The 23,564-nt window shown below is 34.1% G+C and overlaps 1 protein-coding gene across 5 annotated transcripts in view; it reads left to right on the plus strand.

The window, feature by feature from the left end:
- Positions 1-23,564, plus strand: part of SUPT3H (SPT3 homolog, SAGA and STAGA complex component) — a 277,928-nt gene that overhangs the window by 25,231 nt on the left and 229,133 nt on the right. The gene's annotated exons all lie outside the window — the stretch shown is intronic.

Consider the following 23,564-nt stretch of genomic DNA (forward strand, 5'->3'; position numbering starts at 1 on the left):
TTATCTGCAAAGCTATCACTTTTCAGAAATCTTTACTACTTAAAATTTACCAGGAATAGTCCTTTAACAAAGATGAAACACACTTTTTTTTTTTTTGCAGGACTTTTAAAACCTATCTGAACTTAGTACGGCACCACTCTGCAGTGAATTCCATTAGTTGAGTCCTCCAGCCATTTCTGCTATATGACTGTAAAAAAAAAGCAGCTGTAAACATGACTTAACTAGTTAAAATGACAGTTCAGCTGTTATCTGTTACTGAAGCAGGACAAACCTACCAAGTAACTTTTTGCTGAGTTTTTGCAGTTTTCTCTTAATAATGCATAATGTAAACAAAAAAAAAGTATCCACTGTTCAGTATATTCTTACAATTAGGATATGCACTTTTTTATTTTGTCTCCCTGTTTTTGTTTGCAGTCAGTGTTTGGATGCTTTAAAACTTGACTGATGTTATCTTGCAGAAATTTAAATATTTAAAAAGTGGAAGTGATTCCTATTGTCGTTTGATTTTATTATTGTAATTACAAATTAAAAATGAGTTGTGTGCATCACTTATCAAAAACAGTAATAGAAACTGGGAACATTTTATATGCACTTTATATGTTGTGGACAGACTTTGAGCAGATTATTTGGATGATTTCAGATTGAGTAGGGTATTAGCACTGGCTTTAGGAATGAGATACAGGTAGTTGTGTGTGTACTTAAGTGTTTTGCTGAGTAAGGCCTATTTATTTATATATAAAACCTGTCACTGAAGTCTAGAGATACCAGGACTCATGAAAATCCAACCTGGCAAGTCATATTGTGGCACAGATGGCATAGTTATAACCTAGCCATGGAATACTAAATTGTTCAAACTGTCTTGACACCTCTTTTGCTTCTGACTTCTATGTCTTTTACTGCAAGACCAGGAAAAAGTTGATCACCAGTCTCTTTATACTGACTAATCCAGTACCTTTAACTTTTTGACATTGATTATAGTTTCTAAACCTTACTAACATCTTATTTTCCACCAGCGTTTGAGATTCCACCCCCTACCCAAGATGGTGTCTAGAAGGGGAAAAAGGTAGAAAAGAAAGTTTTCCTGGTGAGCTCTTCTCATCAGTAAGATGTGCAGAAGCAATCTACTTTTTCTGTATATGGCAGGCCTGATAGCATCTGTGAGAATGAGTTGAATACCTGCCACCAGTTTAGTTTTAACCCTTTTTAACGTACAGATTTTCTTCAAATTTGCCATTCTTTAGAAAGTTATTCACCTTTATTTAAACAGCTGATTTGCTAAGTCTGCATTTTTACACTTGTCTGTTTAATCCTGTTGGTTTTGGGTTTTCTCTAATTGACCAAGACTATCACGTTCTCTTCAAATATTTGCGTGTCATCCAGATTGATGTCATAGTAAATTGTGATAAATATGGTTCCTGTTCTCTCATCTGGACTGAGAATATTAACCTAAACAAAACTGAGCATAGTGTGTCTCTGTGGGTCTCTTAAAATACCATGTTTTTACAGGGAGTCATTGTTACCAGCTTCAGTTCCACGTACTCTGTACTGCAACACTTGGCTCTCTTCTGCGTTTACATATTAACCAAGGCAACTTTTAAGTAGCATCAATTGTTTTCCAAAGTCAAGTTGCTTTGATTGTGCTGCTTAATATTTACTAATAAATTAGGTTTTTCTGTGAAGTGAATCAGTTAGGTTCATGTGTAATTATTTTTTCTTAATCAGTTTTGGTGTTTTTTTTACCTTGCTACTCTGTTTCAGTTTGTTCAGAATCTCAGGTGTGGCAGTGGCTTCAGTGAAGAGTATTGCTGTATGAGGACCAGATGTGGGACAAGAACTTAATATATAGTGTAAACTGTGCTTTTAGGGAACTGGCTGAGAAAGAATGCAGTAATCAACTTTTTAAATTGTTTTTTCATCAGAATCCTGTATGGTGCTGTTGACACAACCAGTCAGTCAGTGAGGTTTTTAATTGCTTTGAATTTTTTGAATTTTTAGTTGCAGTCAGAACCAGTTTTCTAGTTGAAAATACCTTCAGGATCCTACCCAAAGTAGGGAACAGGCTATATTTGGTGGTGGCACAGTTAGCATTGCTATTTGCAGGTTTAAAATATGCTTACACAAAGAAAATGGGAGCATTTTGCTGAGAATATTTGCTAAGCATTTTTCCAGCAAGAACCAAAATTACCAAGTCCTGACAATGTGAGTCATCAGTATGCCTTTTTAATTTATTTTTTTTTTTTTAGAACAGACTTCTCAAATGTACATCAAAATAAGTTAACCTTGAAGGGAGATGGCTTTACTTTGTGCTGAAATAAACAGACGCTCAGCACTGCTGAACTGATAATGCTGTTTGTAAAATGTTTTGCTGTTACTGATCTGTTGTCATATAGGGGTAATACCTCTGGATCAGTATTTTTATCATGGTGGGCACTGAACAAAAGTATAACAAAAATACAATCTTCAAAAGTCTTCCTAAAGAAATGAAGGATACAGGTTTTCTGTTAAGATATATGAATTTCCAGGTGGCTCTGACTTCTACATGAGACAGGACCTCTAAAAGGCGTACCAGATAACCACTGCCTTATGACAGTAAAGACAGCTGAAAAACCTTTAGTCAAGAGGTCATATTATTTTTGCTGATTTTGAAAGTGATAGAGTATGATTTATGATCATAATACATTTGAGCAAATTTGGAATCGGCTTCTTGCAGGAGCTGTGCCCTGTTCTGTTGGAAAATAGACAGACAGTGTTGAAGATGCTTAGAAACACCTGAAAGACCAATGGCCGAGAACAGGCTTTTGAAAATGGAGCCAGTCCTATACTTCTTACTTTCAAGACCTGAGGCTGAGAAGGTCAGAAGTATGAGAGATGGGTAGTAAAGTGCTAAGAGACAAGTTTGTCAGAATCAAAATACTTGGCTGTGAAATGGTATTCTCCTGCTATTTTCACCATTAGAAGACGTGGAGAGAATCATTAAACCAAAAATATAATCCACTGGGAAATGGGGAGGAATTATCAGAATTGCCATGAAAACAAGCTGTGTTACTCAAATTATACATTGCCATAATGTGTGCGTTGTCTGACCCCTAATGCTCCCATCATTCTAGGCCTCTGTGTGTCACAAAGGACAAGTATTTTTTGGTGCTCTTCTGTTGTGTAATACCAGTCACGTGTCAGAAAGATAGCTTTTCCTCAGCTGTGCAGCTTTCCTGCCTGAGTCCCTATAAAACAGCCTTGCAAAATGTGTTCCCAGAGTTTGCTGTCTCCTTCCTTTGTTTTCCCTTATTTAAAACACTAAAATCAAGCTTTAGGGTTCCTGAGGTATCACAGTTGCTCCTTTAATGGTTTGCAGACTTGAGTAGTCAAGTATGTTGTTTTTTACAGACATATATGTATGGATATATGTGTGTGTGATTATATATATGTATATATAAAACCTTTATGAACTGAAAATCTGGAGGCAATTTTACTGTGGCAGACCTGTGTAGACAGACTTACTCGGAGAGCTGCCATGGTGGCCAGCGCTCTTGAAGGTGAATGTGCACATGGTCTGTTCCATTGAAACAGAGCAGAAGGTTCCCTGCGTGAGTTCTTGGAAAGGCTGTGGGTCTCCCCTGCTAGGACACTTGTTAGTAGTCAGGAAAGGAAGGAGTTTACAGATTAAGAGCATGAAGTTCATTTTCCACCATCTGACCTTTCTCACACACCAACACAGAGTAGCTTTTCTGTAGCATCAAAAGATGTTATTGTTTGCCAGGATAACTATGCTAATAAATCCCCTTATACAAATGTATCTTTTATGTTATAAACAAAGTGCGCTACTATAAGTAGTTTTATTAGTGTAACTGCATTTAAACTAGGCCTTTTTCCATCATCGCTGTCTTAAAAACAATTTGCATTTCTGACATATTCCACTACTTTCCAGTTTTGCCTAGGTCCTTCCTTAAGGTGCACTGTAATAGCAAGTGACAACAGAAGTTCTATTCTGCAGTGCAACAGTGGAAGAGACATACAGCTCTCGTTACAATTTTCAAATGTGTATCATCTGAAGGATTAACTTTTATTATAAAAGTACTAAAGTTGAAATGAAGTATGTGTCATCTGATATGCTTCAGTGATCTTTCAGGTATCTTGTTTGGAGTTACCAGTTACTTAGTTGTCAATAGTGTCCCCGGTCTGCATGCCATAACTGATCGAATGCTCTGTCTACTGTACTGCATAAATGCAAGTACTTATGTGATCAGATCCTTGATGCGCAGCATGAATGTAGGTAGAACTGGGCTGTCCGTAGAAAAATCACTGCAGTATGCCACATGAAGCTCTTGGTTTCATCTGGTTTAGCAAAGTGTAAGGCTAGTGTCAAGGGATATTTTATGTATGGCTATTGTGTTTTTGGGTATGGATTCATCTTTAGAGTATTACTTAGAAAAAGTGGAAGAAGAAACCAAGTTAGTGATGTATTTTCTGAAGGACAAGACAAGCTTTGATTGAAAAAAGAAAAAGAAATTTGTAAGAATTTGCAGAGACCTATTTTTGATATGCAACACAATCTGTTACAATTAGTTGCTTTGATGTCTTGTCTACCTTATATTTGTAGATAGGCACTTATCTCACTAATGAATTCTTCTGCTATTTTTCTTTTTTTGTAGGACTGCTATGTATTTCCTCATAGATGAGATGTACCTTACTATCAGTGGCTTCTAGATGTTGTTGTCTTCAGAAAAGTGTAGAGATAAATCTTCCTAAAACTGGTGATCTGTGTCACAGTATACTGCCCACCTAAAGTGTGCCTGGCTGTACTTCCTTCTGCTGTGAAGAATACCATACTAGAACTTCATGCTAGTAACTATTAGGAGTAAGAATAATTTTCATTACCAGGTTTTCTCTCTTTTTTTTTTTTTTAAACAAAACACCCCTCCCATCCTTCAATTTTTCTTTACAAATTACCTTACTTCTATTTCTCATAACATTAGAATATTTGCTTTTGTTTGACTAACTCTTCAGTCACTGCGTTCACTTCTGCTTTACACTGTTAAGAAGTTTACCATAATAAGTAACTCAGAACAGTTTACTTTCTGAAAAACAAGTGACTCCTGGTAATGTCCAAGTGTGGTTTGTAACATTCCAAAGAACAGCAAATACTAAAATACACTGTTTTTTCAAATCTAAGTTTCAAAATAATAGAATGTGAATCTGACATCCAGAAATACTGATTTGAAATATGTATGAAATGGATTTCTGATGAAGAGGGAATTTGAGAAGTACTTCTTTAAGAATTCTGGTGAGATACACAAACCACCTTCTGTAAGCTCTCTGAACATAACTAGCATGCTGCTCAGTTTATTCAACAAGGACTGTAAATTCTGGAAGTTTTAACTTGATATGTTTGCAGGTAACATGATTGATGTGTAACTCTAGAATGAAAGGAGTATTTAGAGTCTTGGCTATCAGTTCACCAGTTCTTATTCCTTAAACAAAGACAGGTCAGATACTAGTCTTGTCCTCTGTAAGTGTTACAGTTTCTGACTTCATCCTATGAATACAGACACATACAAACTCAGAAAATATTCAAACACTCGAATGCCTATTGATCACTAAATCAGAAAAAACATAATAGTGGAGGGGGGCTAGCCTATCTATCATAAGATTATTTTCTTTTTCGTAACTTCTCAGAGGTATATCATATTATAAATGCATTAGAAATGTTTTGCTCTGAGGATATGTAGCATTCCTATAAAGGTTAAATCAATAAAAATGATTTGGCCACATTCCTAAGCATGGCTAGAACAGGTAGCCCGTTGTTTAAGGTACCCTTGAATTTCTGGATCAGATTATTATGGTGCAGCAAAAAGGCTTACTAAAGGTTTCTTACTGTCTGCAGACGTTCTGTGTTTCTATGTGAAGATATCGTCAGCCTAAAAAAAACTTCAGATTTTCTGGGCTACTGAAAAAAAAGTATTTTTATGTATATAGGTCTCAAATGTTGTGCTGTGTGTGCTGTAAGTTTTAAAGGAAGTTTTGCAACAAGGAGTGAAGACACATCAGTAATTGATTACAACCAGGTATGTAAAGAAGAAAAAAAACCAAAAGACATCTTTTAAATCAGTTTTGAGACTAGTAAAATTGTTGCCCATCTCAGTATCTTTATTAATTTGTTTAGATTATTATTATTTTATGCATATCTGCTCAAGTGGAATAGGCATTATATTGTGTATATTTACTATATATATAGCCAGTTCGGTAAGCAAGTAAGATTATTAAATGTGATGGTTGGAGATTTCAAACAATTGTTAGTTCAAATTCTTCTGACTTTATACAAATTTAGTAGCTGTTAAGTAGTGTTTATTCAGTACATCTGGTTGATTCCGTAGACAGTGTTGAAGTCTGACAGTGGACTATTTTTATAGATTTAGTGCATTTTAAAATCTTTCATGCACATTGAGGAGCTAATGTATGTTATTGTTACAGGGCAGATTTGTGTCTTACATTGCGTGCATGTGCTATGCATCTATGGTTCTGACACTTTTATATAGGTTTTATGGAGCACAAGCTTACTTTAAGAACATGCCACTAAGATTAGAGTTCAGACTGTATGGGTATCTTAAATTTATTTCACTCAGTCTTACTGTGCCCTTTAAGAAAGCTGGAACTGAAAACCAGTGCCTCTTTATTTCTTTGTTTCTTCCTTTTATATTTTTTTTAAATGTGAGAAAAAGATTATATTATTTTGTAAGGTATGTCCTAAAATGTAAAATGATGAGTAATTCTGATGATAAAAGTAAAAAGCACACACTACTGGTAACTAGCACTGTATGTTTCAAGATGTTTTTCAGTTGTGAAAATTTGATCAGTGAATTAACCGCACATCCGGCTACATACATCTTTGATCAGAATTGGAACATTCCAGCTTGTGTGTGTATATGTAAGCTGGCTCCATCAAGTAGTTTTTACACATGTGCACTACACATGTGCCTTGAAATTAGTTAGTAAATTAATATTATAATTTGAAGTAATAAAATTATACTCTTTCAAGCCTTTGTTTTGTACCTAACGAGTATTAAAATAAATGAAGACTTGAGCTTGTTCAGAAAGGAAGATAAATTATTGTAGTGTTGTGTTAATAAGCATTTAGGTAGCTCAGCTGTAATCAAGATTTTTGCCTTTGCTTTTAAAGGTAATATTAAAGTGTTACTTTAATGAGCTTAGAACCCCGAATTATTATGAGGTCATGACTGAATTCATTGCTATACAGAATAACAGAGCACGATTTTAGGTCCTCTTCTGTACTGTACTGTAAAATGAAAAGTTGTTCTAGTGTTTGCTTATGCAATACTCAGTGTTGCATTAGAATGAAACTGTTCTTGCAACAGTACGAAAATGATGAGTGTTGTGGAAGGTATTTAGCATCAAATAGGAAGAAATACAAGAATTTTTTTTTTGTGCTACCTAGATGGTGTTATTTTATTATCTGCAAATGACTGGACTTTTTCTGACTGATTTCTTTAATAAAATTTTGGTACAAGGAGTGTGCCCTTTGAATTTCTTTCAGTGTTTCTGTTTATGCCTTTTAATCAGAAAGGAGGAAATAAAAATATACTGAATAGCAACAAAAATACAGCACTTAGTTTTGAATGTACAGAGTTGGATGTAAGAGGGGTGGGAAGGAAGCAAAGTGAATGCCCTTTATGCAGAAAATCCTTTTGGGAAAAGAGAAAATTTTTACTGGTGTATACTAAGGTACGCCGCCTAAGTAAATAGTTGCTGCTTTCTGGTCCTGTCAGTTTTAAATAAACCATTCATTGTTATGGCTTGGTTATTCCACAAATAACCTAACACAGTGGAGTTAAACTTTGATACCACTGACTGCAGAAATGTAGATGATGGAACTCTTAATGTGAATTTATACTGGTGGTCTTTACTTAGAGGAAAGAAGTGTTGCGGATAAGTAAATATACTGCAGACTTTTAAGTACTCTATTACAAAGCTCCTGTGCTTGAGTATTATACAATAACTAGTAGCATTAATTAATCAAACAGTTGTTAATAAAGTCACTAAGCTAGACCATGTATCCCTGCAATACTGAACAACAAAAGTGACACTTCCTTCCCCCCCCACCCCCCCCAAAAGTTGTCTATGTAAATGTGGAGGATTCTCAGCTGAGTAGATGTAGTTGAATGAAAGCAGTTACTCATGGAGTTTGTACAGAAAATGCAGCATAGATACTATAGTAGTTCAGTATTATGGTTCATTTAAAAGGCTTTTTGAGACATGATAAAGTCAAATAGCAAACTGACACAGTCTTTAGAACTAATTTTTTTTGTTGTTGCTAGTCATAGCTTAAAATACCTTTCAAGTTCTGTTGAATCCTAACTAATCTGTGAAAAATTACTCTTGCTGATTCTACATGAAGGTTGGTATTTATGGTAAATTATTGATGTATTATATTAATATAAAATATTATGAAGTAATATCAATTTTTGGCAGAACTGCATTTCACATCAGAATTCTTTCAACGTAAATATGGTGTGCCTTATTTTTTTGATCACTTTGAGAAGAAATATATTGCACTGTGTCAAAAACAGCAGCTGACTCACAAATAAGACTACTTTGGCTAAAATGTATGGTTTCACTTTGAAAATTGAGGGTGAGTGAAGACTGGCCAATCTAGTCCACAAAAACAGTTTCTCTCTTCATGGGACTATGGGAAGAAGCAAGAAGATACCAAGAGACTTACTCCCAAAGATCTGTTTCCTCAGAAATACTGCTAAATATACTAAAATGAGTACTTCTGCACCTATTATTTCACTACTAGCACTAATGCTTGTAATTTATGTAGAAGAATTTAATAGCACTAATCTACATTCTTCTTTACAAATATAAAGACAAGACCCTTGCTGCAAGTTCTTACAATGCCTGTTAGCAGAGTAAGTAGAGATATGTGAAGAGTTGGGAACGTTCTTTGGGTATTTGTACTGCTGGCAAATCTAAGTGCGATAGCATAGTCTCTCTTACTTAATGTTAGGATAGAAAAATATTGTACCAATACAGATGTTTTCTAAATTTACGCTATTACTGTTTTGGTTTTTTTTACTTGAAGAATTTCAAAATTTTGGAAGTATGGATTAGTAGGAATTAGAGGTTTGAACTGTGTACACGTGCATGTTTGCACATACACAACTCATTAACATTTATTGAAAGAAAGAATACCCTGTTCTAATACCACACATGGATACATTAATATACTATGCTTTTTTTAACTCTGTCTTTTCTGGTTTGAATTTAAATACATCACAGATATTTTGGGGGATTAACACTACCTGGAAGTGTATGTACTTAGGCATAATTATTTGTCTGTATTTTTTTTTTTTTACTTACACACTCCCCACCCCCCAACAAAACACAACCCTCTCTTTTGCTTATGTGTATAGGGTCATATATATTAAGTGTGATTGAAGCAGTTCAACTCAACAATTAATAATGACTTTTAATGTCATCCTGTTCAGATTTGTTATACCAGACCCACTTTCAGAAGAACTGCACCCAGCATATGGTGGTTGATATATATGTGTATACATGCATATAGATGCAAACACATCTTATTTGTGTTATAGTTAACTTTCATTGTGATTGAGGCTGGGTCCTTTTCCTCTGAACAGTAAAATATTATGTAACTGGCAGTGGCTCTGTCTTTCTGTTTTAGTAAACCACAGACTGGATTTAGATGTAAGATATCTGACCGTGAGGGATAAGTAAACAATGGTTTGGCACACTTACGTTTCAAATGAATTCTGGGGAAAATAAATGTATGTAAGGTCATCAGCTTTTAACTTTCCTTATTCAAGAAAATGAATGATAATAAATTTTAAGTCATTGTGAAATGCTAGCAATTCTGATGAAATATAATATGTGAAATAAGCTAGTGTCTATCAGAAGTATAGTAACCATATTTGAATGAATTCCTGCCAAAATATTTTTGCCACGGGGTTTTCAGCTATAACATATTAAAACTTATAACTATTGTTAATTCCAGAACTGCCTGACCTTAATGAATATGGCATTTTTAAGAGACAGACAGCAGAAGAAACTGATTTTAGCCTTTGCTATAAAAATAAAGGTAGTTTTATTAGAGATGAAAAAATATTCTTAAGCTGTTAAAATACAGTAAATATGATACAAAAATACCTTACTTCTTAAAGCACCATGTGTATTTAAAGGAAAATGTAGCCCTCTTCCTTTAATCCTTGCTGTGCTAAAATTAATTTTTTAAAATAAAAATGTTTAATAAAGAATAGGTTGCACAGAATAATTTAATTGCTCTGATAAAAATGTCTTCAGCACTTAAAGTGAGTCAGTAGAAAACCTATGTTTTTTTCCCCTCCTGGGGCAAGTTCATACATGAAATAGGAAACTTATAGCTTCATGAGGAAGGTTAGAACAGTACACAGTATGGTAACAAGCAGAATAAAAAATATATACAGGAAACAGATGCATGAATAATGGATTTTTTTTTTTATTGGAAGTGTTAAACTGTTTTATGATATAGTAACCGGAGTTTATTTTGTCTTTGTGCTCATCTTTAAAATATTCTCTATAGGGTGTGCTTTTCGGTATGTTAAGTGGCAGGTTTTATATTTATTTGTAGAAGAGAGCATGTTTACATAAGGAAACGTGCTCTTAGATTTAAGCTTTATTAACTTAAAAACAAAACCACCTGAGAGCAGAAGATAGACCTCCTTAGTCTGTTCCCCATAAGACTTCAGAAGGCATTTTGAAATAAATGTATACAATAGAAATTAAAGCTATTATATATAATGTGAGCAAAAATTAATTTGTTGCTAACAGTAGTTTCTTGTGGGGGTTCTGTGGTGGAGGAGGTAGATATTCTGCATTTTGTGGGTATCTGCTGTCTTGGTGAAAATCTGTGGTTAATTCATAAGTCTGGCAAAATTTACAAGGAAAATCTCTTGGAAATAGCGCACAGTTTACTAATTTATTTCTGAGTACACTTATCAGAATGTTGCATTTATTCCTATTAGACAACTTTTACATTTAAAATAACAGTTGAATATTTTCATGTTGCAGTTTCTTAACTGTTTGTATGAAACTTGGATTCTGGCAGTGCCGAAGTTAAGACTTTAAAATCTTCAGGTTGTGCAGTCTTAAACTCACTATTTATCTTGAGGCTGCCTTAATTAAAATATTATATACTCTAGGGCATATTAAACGTTGCAATTTATTGTAATTCTTATTAATGGAGTGTATTTAATGAGTTCTCAGAACCAACTTCATCACCTACAACACACAATGTTGATTTTTTTTTTTTTTTTAGGAACATAGAGTAAATCATACACATGGTCTAATTTTCAAGAGGTACCACACTGACAGCTGCCGTTGGCTCCTGTCGCAGCCAAGCAGCAGAAATGTGGGTGCTCAGCACCTTTGCAGCCTGGCAAGCACAGGATAATTCCTCCCTTTCCTCTCTGCTTTAATTTCCACCAGAGTGTGCTGGACTTGTGCATAGAAGAATGCAATGTTTTGCTTGTATTTTCAGCTTCTTGTGTTAACTTACAGTTTTAGAAAGTATTTCTTCTTAGTTGCTATTAATGCTACCCATTGATGGGTGTGTGCCACAAGGTGTGACATGTCCTTAAACAGTTATTATCTAGCTTCTGTTTTTTTTCTGTCTGCACTGCATAGTTAGCATCTCTTGCAAGAATTACTTACTGCTTAATTTTTCCCTTTATACTTAATAAATGGATACAGAATAAGATGTTCATTTACTTAAGACTGCTCTGAGGTTTTTTTTCCTCATAAAAAGTACAACTGTGTTCTGAAAAGCAGTCAGGAAAAATAAAGGTATAAAGAGCAATTTGAAGATTAATATTAGTTTGACTATGACCAAGAAATCATACTGTTTGAGGGGAATTTTGGTATTATTGTTATGCTCTTAATGTGGGGTGGCAGAGCCTTTAAATATTTCTGGTAGAGTAGTTAATACAGCATGGAAGTTTGATATTTGTACAGTTTGTAAAGGAATTTGAGGTGTTACCCTATTTTGACTTCAGTTTTCAAGTATGCACTGGTGCATCATTAATCATAGGAAATGCAAAAATAAATAATATAGTCCCTTTGGATTTTTCATGTGAATACTTACCTTTTCCTTTTTTTGTATATACAGTTGAGGTATTTAGGTAACCCCTAACCTTTTGCTTCAACAAGGAGGTACAGTATAAAAATATTACCACAGTCTTCATATGAGCAGTTCTCCCTAAGAAAACCTTTAGATGAATATTTATTGAAAAAAAGCAAAGTTGCAATACAGAATGACTTAGCTTGGCCTGAATATTATATTTTAGACCACCAGTGAATAAAATTAAAAGCACATGGATTTTGAATAACTAGAAAAGGTTGTAATTGATTAGCACTGCATGAAAGTATTGAAGTGGATTAAGTTTTGATTTGTGAATAGTTCTATTCAATAGAGATTAATCCTATATATTTGATAAAATCTCAGTGCTTCTAATGAGTGAGTTGTTTTTTTTTTTTCCTCTCCTTGGTTTATTTAACCATCAGATATTTTGATGTTCTTCTAACAAACTGGAACATTTTAATCTTAGTGAATCTTGTATCAGTGTAGTTGATTTAAACAATATTCAGTATTAATAGTTCATTTGAGACAGATAAGTAACTATCAGTGCATTTTGCTGCCTAAGAATCCTGTAAGTGGTGTAGTACAACTCTGCATGGTTTAGGGGTTTCATACACTGAAAGCCTTAATGGGAAGCTTGCAGCTTTCTTAATGCACATGAGAATAGTCATTCATGCATAGTTTTCAGTATTATTTTTTTAAAGTCCTAGTATTTTGAATTATATTTTATGCAAAGAGTAGTGATACTTGAGATTTTGCTTAACATTCATAATAATATGAATATATTAAACAGAGCTGGAACATATGAAAAGTTTCTGCTTTATGTACATAGATAATCAGAAAGGATCTATTTCTCCCTTATCAATATCTGAATTAAAATAAAACCCTAAGATTCCTTAACAAATAGTAAAGCAGTTAAGAATTGAAATGTACAAATGGTTTGTTTGTTTGGAGAATAAATGAGAAGATACTGAGTATTATAATATATGCAAAATAAATTTTCTGTTGTTAACTTTTAAAAAGTTTAATTCAGATTTTACCATGTCTGTCTATTGGGATCAGCTTCCAGAAGTTATATGTGAAATAACTGATTAAAGTATCAGCCAAATTTTTATCTGATTTACTTTCTTTGGTGAGATCTTCCTATGAAGATGCACAGAACACATCTGAAAATGTTGTGGGTTGTTTTTTTTATTTTAATTGTAACTGTTGTGGGAGGCATTTCAGAAGTATTTCATTCTCTTGAAATACTTTGTGTAAACACTGGTTACCAAATTTTCTAATAAATAATGCTTTTTGGGTTTTTGCATAGTGTTTATTTTTGAGCATTTTTCCCCCCCTTCAATATAATATAATATAGCCTTTTCTGGTTGAAATGAATGCAGTTATATTTAGAAACTTAAAAGGGTTTAGTTTACATAGGCATGATGCAGTCAAAACCTGTGTATAACTAGAATGAGGTGGGAATACTCTGGATATGAAGCATAGTATCTAGTTATTTAAAATCTAACTAAATTGTAGAGGAATATATATATATATGTTTGCATGAATTAGGAGAGGATCCTTCGTCTTCACTACTCTTGTGTTCCCTTTCATATGAAGCAAAAAACATAGATAAAAATAAGTGAAATAAGAAATATGGTTAATGGCATAGATTAGCAACCATGTGAATTCATCATCGTAGTGCTGTTTTCCTTTCCTATTGTTACTCAGCATTGTTTCATCAGTTAATCCTTGAAGAGAAACATAATTAAATTCAACAGTCTTGAAAGGAATAAGGTGGAGACTGGAATAGAAGGAGCTATAGACAGTACAGAAAGGAAGAATAGATTGTGTGTTCTGACAGACTTCTGCACCATTGGTAGGGAATGGCAAATTCACGAGTAACTAGGGTCTTCTAGCTTTTGTTCTTAGTAAAATATACTGTTTCCTTTATAAAAAGCTGAGTTTTTTAGTTTTGGTTTATGCTAAAGATCTACTGCTTACATAGTGATAGAACTGATGAGATTTTGTAGTTTCTTGCATCCATTGTGTGTGTCCAAAGTGAAATTTGTGCACCCAACCCTATTTAGAGAAGTTTCGGGAACAGTATTATTCATGTTACAGTACTTCTCACTCGCTTTAGGAATGATCAAAAGTAGATGAATTAAGCAGTCAGCACTCTGTGTTTTGATAATTTTAGCCAACTAAATTTCTTCTAATCTCTTTTGGAAGTCAAAGCAAAAGAAAGTCCCTATACATGTAAACTGTATTTCCTGTTGTAAACACTGGGATAATGTGGTCTGGCTATGCTTCTGCTGTGCTTCATTAAGACAGCAGTTTCAGTAGAAAAGCTGCCTACCAGTTTTGTGCTAGCATTTCAGCTCGGCGTCCGCTGTGTTATAGTTACGTGACCAGCCGAAGGTTAGGTTACCTCTTCTGGTCTCCATCTATAGATCATAAACTGAATTGGTCTCTCTTCTGGAAGAAGCTGTTCTTCATTTCTTTTCCTACACACGGTCTGATAGCTTATTCATGTGCTTAACTGGGAACCAGTCAAAGCGTGTGAAGTAGGAGGGGTAAAAGGAACTCCAGTCATCAGTCCATTACAATACAAGCTTAATCGGGATGTATATACTGGAAATGGTTCTAGTATTGTTGTTTTTCTTAGAAGGGGGGCAGGGGAGGAAAAGGAATAGGTTTAGCTACAGTCCCCAAATAGTTTCAACATGATGGACACCATTAAGAAAATCTTGTAAGTTTTCAGATTCTTTTTCTTGATCTTTCAGAATTTTCATTTAACTTTTCCTGATCTGTCTCAGTAAAAGATGCTTTGAAAAAAATTTTGAATATACTTCTTACTACTCATCAGAGATGACTAGAATACAGCATTCTCCAACTCGCTTTAAAATATAACTTTATTTTACTTGCAGATAAATCAGTGAAAAGTCAAATTTGGTTTTATTTAATATTTTGTGAGTGAGGTGCTTTGTACTAATTTTAAGACTGTGTCTGAGAGGAAGATGCTTTTCAAAGTTAAGCTATGGTAGAGATGCAGTTTTATAGTGTATTTATGATTTTTATGGGCATGTATGTATGCAGTGCATATGAATAATTACCTCAGTATACATATATGATTTCTTAAAGGAATCTGTGTTTACAGTTCAGAATATTGAAGTAAATATTTGGCAGTGCTGTTCTACAGAGTTTTCTAAATCCCACTTTAAATTAAAGCTTAAATTCATCAGCATGTTAATCGTGGGGTTTTTTTTATTTCATAGCTTAGTATTTTTATGCATGAATATTTTGCCTTGTTCATAATAAGCATAATGGGAAGAACTAGCTTTTACAAATGGATAGAGTACCAAACATGCTTTGGTGTGAAACGAGGCAACAAAAGACTAGAGGACTGCAGATTTACACTGATAACTTCATCTGATATAAATGCTTAAAAATGAGATAACTGCCCTATTGTTGCTCCAGACATAGGTAGGACAGGCTGCTATATGCCACATGCTACTCATTTTCATCGGGTTAAGAGAATTAGCAGTCTTAAATCATGTCATTTAAGTCTCTTACAATAACTTTCGTTAACCAGTCATGGTGGATGCATCTAAAAGTGTTATGCTTTATGCCACAGTTCTTTAGTTAGTTGGTGCTGTTGTTGATTAACTCACTAAATACTTTATCTTTTTCCCCAAGATAATATTAAAAACTATACCAGATCCCATCAGCCTTTTCCAAATGTGTGTAGCTATACCTTGACCCAGGTGACAGCTGAGCACACCTGCTGTCAGACACTAAGGGCTAAGCTACTGCCTTCATTTTGCTCAGCTTGTCAGCTAACAACTTTGTTCATAAATCTGCAGAAGTTATTTATGGTGCTATTCCCCCCCGCACCCCAAACAGGTATGCTTTTTTAACACTCTTAACATCCCACTCAGTAAGTTTTTGCCTAGATAACTATGAGCAGCATTGCTAAAAGTAAGAAAACTCCCGACAACGGAAAACAGAAGCTCAAATATTGCAGTACTTACCCCAAAAGAAGTTTTGCTGACATGGTGTCACTGAGCTGAACAGGCTGTTTGATGCCATAGTCCCTCTGTTCACGCAGAGCTTTCACCTTCTGGTGTAAATACTTCTTGGATCCTCAAACTGAAAACACAAACCATAGCCAAACCTTGTTTTAGTTTTACAGTGTTCCTGGATTGCATAGATTCTATAGTTGGTATTTTCCCTGTCAAAAAATTGTGTAGCACTGGTAACATGTGAAAAGCAAGGAAACAAAACAAAAAAAAGAGAATGAGCAAATATTTGAAGGACCTACTATTACTGCATAGACTGTGGTTAGAGAGCACTTACTGACTCTGTTGGTCTCAGTGGCTGGTAGTGACCTGCGGAGATTAACCATTTAAAAACCAGAGACTTCTTTGCTGTCCTCCTGGAGAAAGTTTGCACCGCACTTGTGGTTCTGTGGTTGTTTGTGAGGCGAATGAAGCATTCACACAATCCAAAAAAGCAAAAGCTTTAAAACTCCTTTTTTTTGCAAGCACTGTTACTGGAGCGAGCGAGTCATGTGGCTGTGACATCAGAGGACTCCAATTAGGACTGCCTACACTGTGGCTTTTTCTTTCTCTCTTTTTTTTTTTTTTTCTCTTTTCTTTTTTTCTCTTTTTTTTTTTTTTTTTTTTTTAATATTTTGACAAAAGGCCCGTGGTAAGGCCCTTCCTGGCATCCAGAAGGATATAGCTTTTTAATTTTTGTGACTCATGAGGATTTGGAGAGAGTACAAAATGCTGTAAGAGCCCAAACTTCTGTACAGTTAAAGCATATGGACAGCAGAACTTCATTTGTACTCTCAGTTCAGGTTCCCCCCACTCTTCTTCCCCCTCCTTTTTTTTTTTTTCTTTTTTTTTCCTCCCTTTTTTTTTTTCCTTCCCGTTCCCTCTCCCTACTTCATTATTGTGTCTGTGGAAAAGTGAGCAAAATTGGCACAAGTGGCTGTGTGAAATTCTGAACAACAGTGATGATTTACAATAATTTACATCTTTGGATTGTATCACGATCTTGGGTCTGCTTCATATTTGCTGGGTGGCTGGATTCCTTCTGTTTTACTTTTTCTCCTTGTCTTCTTATACTTGTGAATCTGTAACTCATTGTAAGAAACTTTACCTTTCCTAAGGTCTAGTAGCAGACTGCTTGTTGGGGTTGTGTTTTTTACTGTAATTGGCTGTCACAGAAGTGTTAGTCTGGGGATTCCTTTGCAAATCTTAAATCATGTCTGCCTTGCTTTACATGCCTTCAAAAGTACTTGGCAGTTTTATGTAATGCAAATTAAGGGCAATTATGTTTTTTATATTTGGGGTAAAATATGTCATTTGAATATCATAATTAGTTGTGTACTGCAGTCTAAGTGATGCTTTTGATTACCAGTCTTGCTAGGATTTAATGTAGATGTTGCATAACAGAATGAACTGTGAGAGTTGGGAGGTTCTGATTGTGCCTACATTAATTGCTTATTATAGTTTCAGTGTTTAAGAGAAATAGAACAGTCTTAGACTTTTTGGGAGACTATAAATAACTTTATTCACCAGTTAATGTTAACACTTCGTTTTAAAATGAAACATAAATTTGATGCATATGTAAGATTTAAATACTTAATATCATATGTGTGCATGTGTGTATAATATTTTTTATATACTTAACATATTGTAACTTTGACTTTGATTGTGTAATATAAGCCTTTACTGTACCAGTATGGAGTGGGTTAACAAAAGCAGTATTTTTTTGTTTATAATAGAGGCTTTGAAATAAATTGCAAAATGCTGTGTGTAGTAAGGAATAATGTGCACAGACAGTGTGTATTAGTAGTCTTGATTTGCTCACTCAGATTCAGAACAAAATTGGAAACATCTTTGGGAAAGTATCTTACTTTTTGCCTCTTTGGACATCTGTCTAGAACTTTTCTTATTAGCCTGATTGTATCACAGATGCACTGTATTTTTTTTTTTTGTTTGTTTTAGCTGAGTGATTTTGAAATTTCCTTTTCTTGGGTCATATTTTTGGGAGCAGAAGAATTGTATAAAACATTTTCTAGATATTGTTCAGCTTTTGTTTGTAAAATAAAATACATGACTTTAAAGCTGCTATACCTCCTTTTTTATTTTCCAGTTTGTCCTTGGCCATCCCAGTAAGAAATTGGCTAGGGATGATGTGAGATAAATAGCTGGAGGTGTGGGTGGAAAACATGTTCTCTGTCTTGTGGGGATGGAGAGCAAATGGGAAAGGAGACTACAGTAAAAACTAGAGATTGTGTTTAGATTTTTACTCTCTATTTATCAAAGCAACATAAAACCCTGTTCATGAAAACTAATAATATTTAATATAAGGTAAATGGCATTGTTCTTAATTCAGTACTTTAAAAGTTATTAGATACTGCCAAATTTGCAGAATTCTACCTTAAAGTGAAAAAGGAGTATTCTGCAAATCACCCATCTCATATAAAAGCAAGGGTGCTGCTTAATTCTTCTAATGATGGATTGCTTTTATTTCTTTATATTTTCACAGTATAGTTAAGAATGTCAATGGAAAATAGTTGAGTGTAAAAATGATGGAAAGTGTGGTAATCTTTTCATATAGACAGAATATGTTTGTGTGCATTACAATTTTAATCAACTTTTGATGCAGCAAAAGCTTTTGGTGCTGCTTCTGTTCTTTGTGGAACCCTTAATTGTAAGCACAATGTTTTTTCAGCTACAGTTACGCATTGAAGATACTTAGGAACTTCTAATTGGTAGGTAGATTCAGTAAGTTTATAGATATGGTTAACTCAGGTTTTGATTTTAAATATTTGTTTTCATTCGTATGAATGCAGTTGTGTGGTTGTTTTAGAAAAAACACCAGAATTTATTCTTAGTCACATCTTTAGAATATTGAACTTCATACAGAAGTCATAATTTTTAAAACTTACTGCTTTGAAATGCTGTGCTCAGGCTTTCTCTGGAATGACTTTTCAGTGCTTTCACTTGTGTACATAAAGTTAGAGAATAACTTTGTTACTGTTTTGATATGATACCTTTATAAGATATTTTTTTACTGTACATAGTTTACCACCTGTCTTGTCAAGATCAAGACCATTACAGTGAAGTCTTCATCTAGTAAGGCAAAAGCCGTTAGAAGCAGAAACACAGGTAGTTTAACAGATAATCTAGATGTAGTTTGCAGAAACTGTCACTGAAATAAATGCCAGTTTTTCAGTACAGAGGCATTATAAACTCATGTGAAACTCATGGTTTCTAGTATGGTTTACACTTCTAATGAAGCAGAGGCATGAATCCTAAAAATCCAGTGTATAAACCAGTGTCTCGATTGCAGACTTACGCTTGACAGCCTTTTGTTTAAAAGGTAGGTCTACAAAAATTCAACTTAACTTATGTGTTCCATAGGGGATGCTTTTAAGTCACAATTACGCTTACAAAGGAAGCTAAGGAATTTCTCTGGTAAACTATGAGCTTGATCTTTGATGACAAATGAAATCTTACTTAATCAATTGTAATGCAACACTAAAAGATAATTACATCTTTCACCTTTTTTTTTGAAATGTGTTTTGAAACTTTTATTTCATGCTTTATTTCAAAACATTTTGCCTTATGTCACTCAAAGTTCATACAGTGTATGAACAGTATGATACCCTGCTGAAAGTTTATTTGTACTTAAATGTTTGTTTCAATTCTACAACTGGAGAGATATAAATATTCTGCTTAAAGCAGTGTGATGATGAAGTTGTTAAATTGCTCTTGTAAGTTTTACAACATGTACTCTAAGAAGACACTGACTTTCATAATACAGAAAGTCCTAATGCAGTTTACTCAGATGCAGGTATTAATTGTAGGTGTTAAATGCATCTCTTTCCACTAGAGCAACATATTTTTTTAAGGAGTGAAACCTCTCTGCTTGGTTCTGGTTTTCATAACTTAAAAGTAATTATAGTTTTTAGAAGGATAATACTGTGTTTTCTGATGGCTCTCAACTAATGTATTTAATGTACCAGTTGATATAAAATATTTGAACGTTTTACGAAATGTTCTGTTGCTGGACTTGGGTATCTTCTAGACTTCTAATTTTCAACATCTCTGTAACAGCTTCAAATGCTGATATCACATACTAATCTGTTAAAGCAAAAGCTAAAGCTGCCTGTTAATTAAAAAAAAATTGTAAGAGCTAGGTTATTTTAGCAGCCCTTCATTTTAAAATGTTTTACTTGGTTTACTGGTGTCTGAAAGGAGTAGTACTGAACATCTGAGTTATACTGCAGCCTTTTTATGATTACTGTTCTCTGCCTTATAACTTTTTTCTAAGTAAAATGTGGTTTGAAGTAGACAGTGCCTGGGACCACTAAGCATGTAGAGAGGGTGAAAAATGCTGTTACATTTCTAGTGTAAACAAATGTTGTCCGTTTTCTGTACAGTGGAATGAGGCTATTGAAGATCAAATTAAACCTTAAACTGAATTGTTAATCAAATTAAAAAGATGATCATCTTTTGTTAACCAGTGCATACATCAGGTAATAGCAAGCAGTAATAAGTTGTTTTTATTCATCTTGAGTTGCCAGCTCTCTCACTTTTTCATAGAAAAGATATTCTCCAGTGAAATAATCTGAGCCCTCATCAGGCTTTGAGTAAGGTGACACATCTGACCATTAAGATACAGCCCATCTTGAATATTCTTGCTGCTCAGACATTTTTTCTGATAAGTGTGACTTTTGTGTTCCTCAGATACATGTCTTGTAGACTGTACAATAATTTACAAGAAAGCCTTTTTGATTACATGCATACATTGTAAACAGTCAGTATATGGTGTTTAAGATCATCCTAATCTAGCTATTTTCTCCTGTCTGTTTTTTCTTTTTTCTTTTTTTTTTTTTTTTTTAAAGTTAACTTGCAGAAAATATGGGAAACTTGTCTCATATAACAGCTGAGGATGTGGCTAGGTTAAGGCAGGAAACTGCTACCCACAATGCAATGTTACATACACTACCACTTAATAAAATTTATTTCAAACATGCTACTGACAAAACCAAAGAAAAATAATATCCTAACTATGCTAGTTAGTACACTAAATATATCTAGGGAAAAGCGAAAGTAATCTCTCTAGAGCCTTTCTTGCGTCTAGGATACAATGCTACCAGTAGTTAAACCAGAACAGATCTCAGTAGTTAAAAGCAGCAACCTATTTTTAGAAAATATTCACATTGCTCTGGAAATTAATGATTATATGCTTTTTAATAACAGTAGCACTTATTTTATATAGACAGAATTCAGATAAGCTCTCTCCTTAGATTTTTCTGGTTGTCAGAATATCCTCTTATGTAGTTTTAAAACTGGCAGCTTTTCTTTCTTCGGGTCACTTTCACTGATTCTTACCTTCACTGTAGCCAAGCAGCCCGTTACCTCTCCTTCCCACTTAATCTATTTGGAGGTTGGTGTCAAAATATTTTCCATATCATATGTGGGAAAGGAACGGAGAAGAGGAAAGTTCATCTTCCCAGATTATATGAAGATTTAAGGTTTCTAATAGTTCTATTCGATTGCCTGCAATTTGAAGAGCGTAATGATTTGTGAGAGGTAAATGCATTTAGTTCAATTCTAAGTTAAATTTAATAGACTTCAACCTTCTGTGATTATCTCCAAGTATCAAGACAGATGCGCATGAAGTCACTGATGCTGCTTTGCTATAAATGTCTTGAAAGTCTTGTTCTAGATGTATTTTTGTTTCTGTTTGTTTTTAAATGCACGTATGTTAAGGGCGATCCTCTTACAGAACATTTTTGAAGCATTTGCCTCTATAGTTAGAGAACACTTATCAAGAACAGCTGCTGTAGTGCTGTGGATCCTATCCATGGACTCATGGTGGTCTGCTGAACAACGTTCTTCAAGTTTGACAGGTGAGACAGAGACTCTCCAGTGCCACTGCTTTTGGATGAATCTAGCTGTGGTTGGAGAAAGTGCATCTTGCCAAAATATATGGGTAAGACCACACACAGTCTTTAAAATAGTTATTGTAAGCTTATTTTTAGGCAATATATGTCTTGACAGTTCCTTTATTTGCATGCCAGTTTCACTGCTGCTTATAGATTTTTCATTTATTTTAGTAATGGCAATTGCAGATTTAGATCTATGTTTGTAAAGCTTTTGCTTTTACAACATTTACACTGGAAAAATACAGACTTGGTACTTTCAAACCTTGGTCAAGATTAGCGAACAGATTTTAAAAATTATTAAAGCAGAGTATTCACGCTCTTCAGATTTGGTGTAGGTGCTCTCATATTAAACCCCATTTTCAGGAGCATGGTTCGGCAATAAAAATTTGCTTCTGGTTTTAAAATTATACCAGTTTCAGTAGCTTCTGTGCTTGTGTAAGTCTGCAGCAATGTAGATTTAAGACATGGAATTATTTCAGTGAGTAATAAAAACAAAATGTTTTTTTAAAATTACGTAGTTATTAAATACTGAATTTAGAATCTGTATTTTAGTTATGTTATAACTCCTGGACAGTATTTTTCTTGTGTATTTTAACGTGTAGAATATTCTTTGCATTCTAAGTGCCTGTTTCAACAGTTGGCTCCATAATGTACATTTAAAATATTGTATGTTTTTAACTGACAGTATAGAAGGAGGTTGCACCCTGTAGAATTTCTGAGTAAACAATACTCGTGCGGTAACTTTCAGAACAGATGTTTTTTTAAATACCCCAAGAGAAATTAAATATAATACTGAAATGGAATATCATAAACCATTCATTGGGTAGTGATGCTTTAAAGTTATGGATTTATAATTACATGTTTTTTTCCCCTATTTCTGTATTTTTCAGATTATCTTGCATAATTAATGCATGACTTTTTCTCAACAAAACGTTACTCAATTTTTTTATTACTTAACGTTGCATAGTACTGTTGTTTATAGCAGCAGACTTTACAGACAATTAAGGAAATAGTCACTGCCCTGAGGAGTATACAATTAAATATATGCAGCTAGCCATTTAAGAAAAGTATGAAAAAGGAGGGGAAAAACTCCATATAATGAACTGTAATAAAAATGAGTGATTTGAGGAACTTCATGGAGAAGGGAAAACAGTTAGTTATAACTTTAACTTTCTCCACATATTCTAGTATGAAGAGTGTTAATTATTTGTGTGCAATTGGCTGGTCTTGCTATCTGCTTGAACTTGAGTCTGGTGCTTGATCATCACAGTTGCTTCTCTATATCTTTTTGGGAAAAAAAAAGCAAGTAAAAACAAAAAAAATCCCAACCCCATAACATTTCCTTATGGCATGAATACAAGTAGAAATATTTCTCTGTCGTTTATGATGTTTATGTAAGTTTGAGATCTTTAGTCCTGTAAGTGTTTTTTAGAAAACAAATTAAATAAGGTGGTTTCA

This window comes from Falco peregrinus, chromosome 7 (genome assembly GCF_023634155.1).
Source record: "Falco peregrinus isolate bFalPer1 chromosome 7, bFalPer1.pri, whole genome shotgun sequence".
Lineage (NCBI taxonomy): Eukaryota > Metazoa > Chordata > Aves > Falconiformes > Falconidae > Falco > Falco peregrinus.